The sequence below is a fragment of the Astatotilapia calliptera genome, chromosome 10 (assembly GCF_900246225.1).
Source record: "Astatotilapia calliptera chromosome 10, fAstCal1.2, whole genome shotgun sequence".
Classification (NCBI taxonomy): Eukaryota; Metazoa; Chordata; class Actinopteri; order Cichliformes; family Cichlidae; genus Astatotilapia; species Astatotilapia calliptera.
Window position 1 is genome coordinate 24,721,371 of NC_039311.1, and position 9,307 is coordinate 24,730,677.

The 9,307-nt window shown below is 40.6% G+C and overlaps 1 non-coding gene across 1 annotated transcript; it reads right to left on the reverse strand.

The window, feature by feature from the left end:
* Nucleotides 1-6,078: 6,078 nt before the first annotated feature.
* Nucleotides 6,079-6,151, reverse strand: trnav-uac (transfer RNA valine (anticodon UAC)). The gene has a single exon. It is a non-coding gene; the product is annotated as a tRNA-Val (tRNA).
* Nucleotides 6,152-9,307: the final 3,156 nt, after the last annotated feature.

Sequence of the window (9,307 nt, forward strand, 5' to 3'; positions counted from 1 at the left end):
CTGACCCGTCCGGGGCCAGGTTCCTATGCTGCTGAACAATCCCCACACTGCAGCACACGTGCTGTCCCAGGGACGTACATAAAAACTAATGGTTTGAAGTTCTGTTTTTTTTTTTAAAATGAAATATATGTAATTTCTTTATATGATCTTTTTTTTTTTTCTCTAGTGATGGGACATTTGTTGCACATGGAAACATATAACATCAAATATAACTCTGTTGTTTTCACTGTGTTTGCTGCAGTTTATCCACTGTGATGCTTCCCACTAGTTAATACAGTTTACAACGGTGGGTTATACAGTAATTGGGATACTTACCTACATAGAGCAAAATGATTTTTTTGCACCTGTCAGTAACTACGTTGGGTATTTTACCATTGGAGTCCGGGGGGACTGTGTCCTTTTTGGAGACATTTCTGCTTTGGTTTCATTTTCTGCTAATTAATAAAGAACTTGAAAACAGTCCACACAGATTTATTCCCAAACAAAGCTTCACTATGCTGAGCTGTGGAGGGAGTTTTATCTGCTGTCACAACAAGGTCATAATGCTTCCGCAGAGCTACACCTTTCCCAGGATCATTAGAGATTTAAGAAGCGCCGCTTTTGCAAGCTATCTGCAAACTTGTGAGACTACTGCAACACAATGGCTACACTGTTTGTCATGAAGCTGTACCTCAGGTGTAAAATATTGTTTTTCTTGAAATAATACAGTGTGTCTATGAGTTTCACTGTTTTCCTGTGGGATGTTGAATTTTTCAATTTGGTTACTGTAATTAAAATTGTATTCAGTGGTTTTATTATAAAACTACTGCCGTATGGAAGACTGTATGCCCCCTCCCCCACTCCTGCTTTGAGGCTGAAAAGTGACATCATTGTCAAAGTGTCTAAACTCAATTGCTGTCTGTACCGCTTCTTCAGTATAGGATGATTTTCATTGTTTTAAATCACCATCCCAAACATGTACCTGGAAAAATATATCATTTAGAAAAACTTGCATGCTTGAAAATAACTATCTTGCTATCTTGGCCTGGAGGATTAAATGTAAATGTTGGCTCATGCCTTGTGTTTTTTTTTTCTAGACTTATTGTGTGTGGAATTTCATCCGCTGCTGTTCCTGCCTCACAATCATTACTGTGAATACAGCATCTTAATTAGCGGAGACGGGATGCTGCTTATGGGGGCAGGTGCAGCTTTTAAATGACTTGACATTTTTTGCAGTGTGCAGGAGGTGGCAGGTTGTGATCTTGCAACCCACATCTCATATACATAATCCAGGAGGCAGGCAGGCAGGCAGGCCCTGCTCGTGTTGAATGGGGGGATTCTCCCTTCCTCTGGGGACGTTTCAGGGCTGAAAGAGAAACCTCACCACCCGGCTACCGGGGGACGGTGGGCGCAGTGAGAAAATGAAGACCTCTGCGCCCCTCTAAATCCCCAGGAATTTCTCATTAAGCATAGGTCCCGGTCTGCTGAGGGCCCTCTGGGCCCTCACCCACCCCCCGTGAGGGGTCTCCCTCTCTGGCAAGGAGAATGAAGCTCTCCACTCCACTTTGTGCTGGCTGCCGGCTACCAGGAGCTGTTATTCACCTTTTCTATTCTAACCAGCACAAGGGCTTTCTCCCAATCATGCTTTCAAAGCCCTCAGGACTTCCTCTTCTTTTCATTCAGTTTTTACATAAGTGTGTGTGTGAGAGTGTGTGTGTGTGTGTGTGTGTGTGTGTGTGTGTGTGTGTGTGTGTGTGTGTGTGTGTGTGTGTGTGGTGTCCCAAAAGAGAGAAAGGCATAATTGAATTTGACATTTTTTAATGGTCTCCTGAGATATTTTTGTCTGGCGGCACCAAAGCTGGAATGAAGCGGACTCTCATTTCAAAGAGTTTTTTTTTCTTTTTTTTTCACACGTTGTTCATGAGTACAAGTAGGATTAATGAGGATTATGTATATGAGGAGAGGTAATGAGTTTTGATGAGAGTAGAGAGGATATTTAGTGTAAGATTTCAAAACATCCCAGTGAGTCGGGATTTGGCAACATTAGCTCATGGCTTTTCCTGTTTTTTGTTTTGAAGTGACTTTCTCCTCATATTTTTCTGACAATATTTGGCCTGAATTTTACAAAATAGCGGGCTGACTGGAATGACAGTGCCGTGTTTTTCACATCATAAAGAGCACAATTAAGTTTAAGAAAAAAAACATGCCGTTTGTTCTTCTGAAAGAGATGCTGTTGCCTCCCCTTTGTGGAGAACAGCTGCCGTTACAACCACAAAACATTCCCAAAAGCACATGCAGCGGACACTCACAAGCCACTTGATTAGGTACTGCAGTTCACGGAATATTTTTAGACCCTTCTATAAAAACTCCTCGAAATGATTGTGTGTGTGTGTGTGTGTGTGTGGGGGGGGGGGTCCTATTATTTCAGCAGTTTATGAAAGACATTAATAGTCACCTAATTCCCCTTTTTTCCCCATTCTGATGCTCAGTTTCAACTTCAGCAGGTTTTCCTCATCGTGTCTACTTGCTTAAATCCCCTGTGTTGCTTCTATAGGATTGGCTGACTAGATATTTGCACCAACAAGCACTTAAGTGGTACTTAATAAACTACTAGCTGAGTTTATTCAATGTGTCATCTGTTTATTTGGTTAGCCTTCCCAAAGTGTAACATAAATAAGAATTTAAGAAACATACCTAGATATATTGAATACAGTATATCTTCGATTCATATAGAAAATGCTCTGTGGTTTCTAAAATGCATTTATGTAGCATCATTTCTGGGCTTGTTTATTCCTGTTTTAATCTTTTCATAGTCCTTTTATACTGTGCATAGATCATTTTATTGACCCATCACGAGTCGCTCTGCTCAATTTCCTGAGCCACTAATTTTGTGTGTATGTGCTATTGATATCGATAGCGGACTTTTAATGCATGTAAATCCCAGCTATATAAAGTTAAAACATCTAATTATGATATTTAAGAGTACTGAAAACATAAGCTGTCTCTTCAGAATTTCATTTTAGGACACCAGGAAACAAGAGTCCACTAATGTTTTCTGCTGGACGGCTCATCTGGTCACTGCAGTTCATCCATCAGCTGTGCGTGTTTGTGAGTCCGTGGGGAGGTGTTGGAACGATCGACAGAGACTCATTACCTCGACTGTGTCAACATGTGCAGCAGGAGAAAAACTCCATATGGTTCCCTCGTTGATGGAGAGCCTGTGATGGACTTGAAGGGTGACCCTTCTGGGCTGGTGTCCATATCTGTGGTGAAAAGATGATTCAGCATCTGGGGCTGTTGGTTAGCACTGACTCAACTCCAGGTGCTGAGCTTTCTGACAGTTTTCATTCTTTAAAAAGAAATGTTTCCTCTGGTGTGGTGTCCTCAATTTGTCCTCAATGTGTGTTGCTGTTTGGGATGTTTACATAAAGGTTGTGCAGATAATTTATCATTTTGAAAGTGTAAAAATTTGTTTTATCTACCTATTAATTGGTGCTTGTAACAGGCGTTAAATGCTTGGGAGACAATAAAAACAATGGGAGAAAAGAAATTACGAAACATCAAAGTCAACCTCAAAGGACATTTTCTGCTCTTTTTTTTTTTCAGGGAAAAAATTGGCAACTGTGAGGATGTACTTACATGCAGTATGTAGTATAGACAATGGCTTTTGTTATTTAGTTAACACATATTAGTTTATGGCTTTCATCTGGGGTCATCATCAAACATGTTACAGACACTGTTTTAATTAGTGCTCACTGAGTTTTAACCCTGCAATCTTTTAATGGTCACCAGGGGGCGATGGCCGTGGTTGCTGAAAGACTTTCAAGATTCAAGATTCTTTATTTGTCACATGCATAGTCATACAAGTACAACACACAGTGAAATGTGTTAATAAATAAATAAATAAATAAATAAATAAATAAGAGCATAGTCTGTGCTGAGCGGTTAGGAAGGCATCTGGACATGGGCACGCCAACTGCTAACTTTGTGTCCTATAAAAGTCTCTGTGGGGGAAAAGGCCAGCTGCCAACATTTTCGTACGTAGTTGGTGGGCTGAGTCAATTGTTTCAAGTGATTTTGATTAAAGAGTTCAAGTGAAGTCCACCAAAGATTGTTGGTCATCTTTGGAAAATACTAAAACTCCAAGAATTGAAGCACATAGTGGTTCACTGGGGAATGAATACAGGACATTCTGTGCGTAAAGCAGATGTAATTGCCACTACACTACAGATCCACCACAGAACACAGGAAACCAACTACTGAATGACCTAAAAACTATCAATTACTCAGTCTTTATTGACAGACTTTACATCCATTGTTAAAAAACAAAACAAAAAACACACAACATATAAACCTTAATAAAATAATTTAAAATATTTGTAAAGATTCAAAGAAATCTTAAAAGAAATCAATAAATACACAAACACTTCAACCAGTGCTTCCTCAGACTAGATGAGTAACGGGAGCCATTGACTGTCAGATCTGTGCTAAAATTTAGTGATATCTGATACAAGTGATTTCTCAGGGTGGTATCGACGATACTGATTCGATACCAATACTTTGTACGCACACCCCACTTTTCAGTTATTTATTTGTAAAAAATGTTTGGAATCATGCATGATTTTCGTTCCATTTTGCATTGGTCTTTCAGGTGGAATTCCAATAAAATTGATTCATGTTTGTGGCTGTAATGTGGGAAAGTTCAAGGGGGCCGAATACTTTTGCAAGCCACTGTATATCTTGTCATTTAACATATATATAGCTGCCTGGACATTTCAACAAAAACATTCAACATTCGCACTTTCCCTCATTCATAGTGCTGCTGTGTCACACTACAAATTTTGGTATCGATCCAATAGCAAGTAAATATTGGGCCAGTATTGCCGATATCAGTACCAATAATTGTAAGTTATTCAGGCAGCTAATTGGGAAGAGTAGTGTGCCATGACTTATGAGATGAATTCTCAATTTTCAAATTCTGAAACAGCACCAATCCGTCTGTCGATCTCCGGCTCCCTTCTCCCATCACTCGCGAACAAGACCCCAAGATACTTGAACTCCTCCACTTGGGGCAGGAACTCATCCCCGACCCGAAGTGGGCACTCCACCCTTTTCCGGCTGAGAACCATGGCTTCAGATTTGGAGGTGCTGATCCTCATTCCCGCTGATTTCACACTCGGCTGCGAACCGTTCCAGTGCAAGATGGAAGCCATCACCCGATGAAGCCAACAGAACCACATCATATGCGAAAAGCAGAGATGAGATTCTGAGGCCACCTAAGTGAAAGCCCTCCGCCACTTGGCTGCGCCTGGAAATCCTGTCCATAAAAATTATAAACAGAATCGGATTACAAAGGGCAGCCCTGGCGGAGCCCATCACCCACCAGGAACGAGTCCAACTTATTGCCGGTAATGCGAACCAAGCTCTTGCAACGGTTGTATAGGGATCGAATGGCCCGTAGCAATGGGACAGACACCCCATACTCCCATAGCACCTCCCACAGGACACCCCGAGGGACACGGTCAAATGCCTTCTCTAAGTCCACAAAACACATGTAGACTGGTTGGGCAAACTCCCACTTTAAACTTTATGGATGCACTTATTATGTGGCAGACATCTGAAACAGCATGGTTCCACTGGAGAGTGAACCCAGGACCTCCTACGTGTACGGTAAATCAGACGTGACGACCACAACACTATGGAACCACTACAGCTGACAAATCACTGAATGAATGGCTTTAAAAATCTGTACATGGCTCAATACACATAATTTAAAGGTGGTTTGGTCGTATTGAATAACACTTGAGGTCCTTGTTTTTTAATTAATGTGTAAGCACATTACACATCCTCGAGGAACAATCCTTTCCATCCAATATACATATCCACCAATGAAGTAAACAAAGACTGGATGCCTAAATAGAGTCCTAAAGTCCTAAACGCCTAAATAGATGGGCGTCGATTTGTGTGTAGTTTTGGATACAAAGCTTGTGTTTTTAATGTTTAGAACAAACCAATATTTTGGACTGGAGAAGATGTACAGGGAACAGATTGTCAGTGGTACTAGGTCAAAGATACACCATTTGGTATTGTCTAAAACACTGGTTCCACTGGGGATTGAACCCAGGACCTTCTGCGTGTAAAGCAGACGTGATGACCACTACACTATGGAAACCTCACGCCTTTGTGTAGACACAGTGCTGGGCTTTACCACCAACTTGCACTTTAGACGAGTGGGTTTGGAAACTTCATGAAACATATATGTCTTAACATATAATCAGACAGTAAATAATTGTCACATATAAAGCAGACGTGATACCCACAACACTGTGGAACCACGACATATCCTGCCACTAAATGAATGACCAGTGAGCATGTGACAGATGAAGGTGGCCTGGTCTCATGATTAACGGTCATGTCTGATGTTAGGTGATGGCAGCAGGATGCACTATGGGAAACTTTGGATTATGGTATTATTTTGATATCAGTGCTCCATAATGTGATTTTTTTTAAGTCTTGAACAGGAGATTTTTTTCATGTTCCCACCTTGTGTTGGTGTAGGTCACATACACCCTTACATTGAAACAGGTGGCCTCTTTTAGCAGGAAAACACATCCTATCACAGACATCTGGGCTGTGGAGGGTCCAATAAAGGGTGGTACAGCCCCGCATTACACCTTCAGAGCTGCTATGGCTGGACTAAGGACGCCTAAGTGATCTTAAGCAGGTGCTGATTGGTGTAACCTTTTATTACACTCTGCTCCGCGTTAATGTGGCAAGAGGATCGTATGTTTCTGTGAGCACTTGTCTAAAAGAAACAGAGATCTGCTTTCTGTCAGTGACCTGCCCACAGCCGTTTTCCTTGACCCCTGGGACAAATTAGCAGCCAGGCTGAGTGGTGGAGCCACATCTAACCTTCTTATTAGATCCATGAGATAGATAGTCCCATGCAGGCCAGGACAGCTGACAGCTGGGTTCAGCTGGGGTCAGAGGTCATGGATTGGCAGCAGTGGGGGAGTGAAGTGGAATCTGAAACAACAGGAAGAAACACACACACACACAGTTCCGGGAGGGAGACAGTCGTGGGCCTCCGGATCTCTCTCTTTCGCTCAGTCAGTTCACTAAAATCTCATATTTGAAATCAAGAGGCTTTGCTCTGTGTGTGTGTGTGTGTGTGTGTGTGTGTGTGTGTGTGTGTGTGTGTGTGTGTGTGTGTGTGTGTGTGTGTGTGTTTTACAGGAATCTAATGTTATGTAATTTGTAATTTATTTCTCTCCTTTATAAAGGGGGGGCATCTGAATCCTGTCATAAAAATTGCTTTTTCAATGATAAAATATTATTACAGATTGATACATAGTCTGATTTTCCTGACTTGCTTGTTTATGTCTGTATCCTTGTGTGCTCTGTATGTCAGTAACAACTTTGTAACAACTACTGAAGGAATTATTTGAATAAAAAGTATCCATAACGAAAAGGTTCCGGTGGCGATTGAACACAGGCAGAATAAATGGTATTAAATAACAATATACTTTTGTGGGCTAACTGTGAAACACGCAGTTAATTAAATGCACAAACGTAATTTTAAAGCAACTAAATTTTGTGTGTTAAGTATTACATTTTACATAAAGGTTTGTGTGTAACTGATATAAAGCGGGCAGGAAGGGTTAAAACATTTGTATAGTTCAAAACCTAAGGAGATATAGCAAACATTAAACAGAGATTGGGTTGGTTGGTTTGGCCTTACTTTGTGCACAGGTAAAAGTTGCTCATATAGTCATGATCTCATCCGGGATCTGACACTGTTTAGTCGCTTTAGTCACTTAAGACCTCTTTTCTGCGTTGGTGAAACTGTGTGAGCTCTGAGTGTTGGATCCGTCAACACTGGGCGCTGTTTTGCTGCCCCCTGGTGGATTTCTGAAGTCTTTACACTTTTTGTTTGGTTTGTTTTAATGATTATAAAGAAATGTGTTCTGAGGTGATAATTAAAAACATGTATGATATGATAATGTGATGCTTGTTAGGAAAATATGAATAATTCTTATAGCAAGCACAAAGGTGCATGTGTGTGCACACACATACACACACACACGCACATATTCAGTATTGTGAATACACTCCTATACTTTTAAGTTGAAGCAGTCAGTAAGATTGTGGGATTTCTGTCTTTGATTTTTGTAATATTTTGTATAAAAACCTTTTAGTGACAAATTTGATCGACGTGGACATGGATGACATTTGTGTTGTATGAGTCTGTGGAAAGATGTTGTTCCAGGTTAATGAATGTACTTGTCGAGATCACAGCATCCACTTTTATTCTCTAAAAACATTAGTAGAGTACTGTCCAAAAATCCTGAATCACTCTTCATTTCTTTGCATTTGGCTTTCGCAGAACCAAACTTTATTATAATATTTTATCTATAACACTGATCAAACAAATAAAATTGTATTTAATTATAATGTAATAATAATGCTTTATTTAAACTGATATCTATAATACTATTTATTGCATCCCATATAATTTTGGGTGTTTGTTTTTGTCTAAAAGAAGTGATGGGCATATGTTAATGTTTATGACCTTTATTGGGAAGCTGACATTTTTCACTTCTATGCTTGGTAGGTTCTCGGGGCCAAATCCAACTCATTTCAGCTACAGGCTAACACTGCAGTTTGCTCAGGTCTATACCGAGCTTCTGTTTCTCTGCTCCAGCCATAGAGTACGTATGAGATGGACACAACCACAGTAGGCAACTAAAATGTATCTTTGTTTATTATGTCTTTTGTCACTTTTTGCCAAAATCTTACTTACAGATGGTAAACTCAACTGTAACGGTGCCAGGCTGTGACTTATTTTTCATCCTTTAACTGCCTCTGTGGTAACAGCCTTTGTCCTGATTGTCCAGGTCACTAGACGTTACGGGTAGAAAAGCAGGAAGACATTGCATGACTTCCTGCGAGATAACGGCTGCATACACACATCTTTGTGTCTCTTTAGAATGCCTCGTAGCGAGACTATGCAGTGGTGAGACTATGCTCAGAGTCCATGCTTGATGGATGTTTGGTGCATGGACTCTGAGAACTCACTGCTGTTGACCTGCGATATCACTGTTTAATTTGACTGTTCAAAGCAGGCCACAGGGAGATGCTCCAGTGTTTCTAACTGGCTCTCTGCCACTAGGTCTGACTGAAACACTAAGAACACTGCTGCCTGTTGTAACTTCTCACAGGACAAGCTTACTCTAACAATGTATCCTTTTTTACTCTAATCTTGACAGTAATCTAAAAAATCATCATCCAGTACCATTTAATGAGACTTGAAACTCAAGAATGAGGC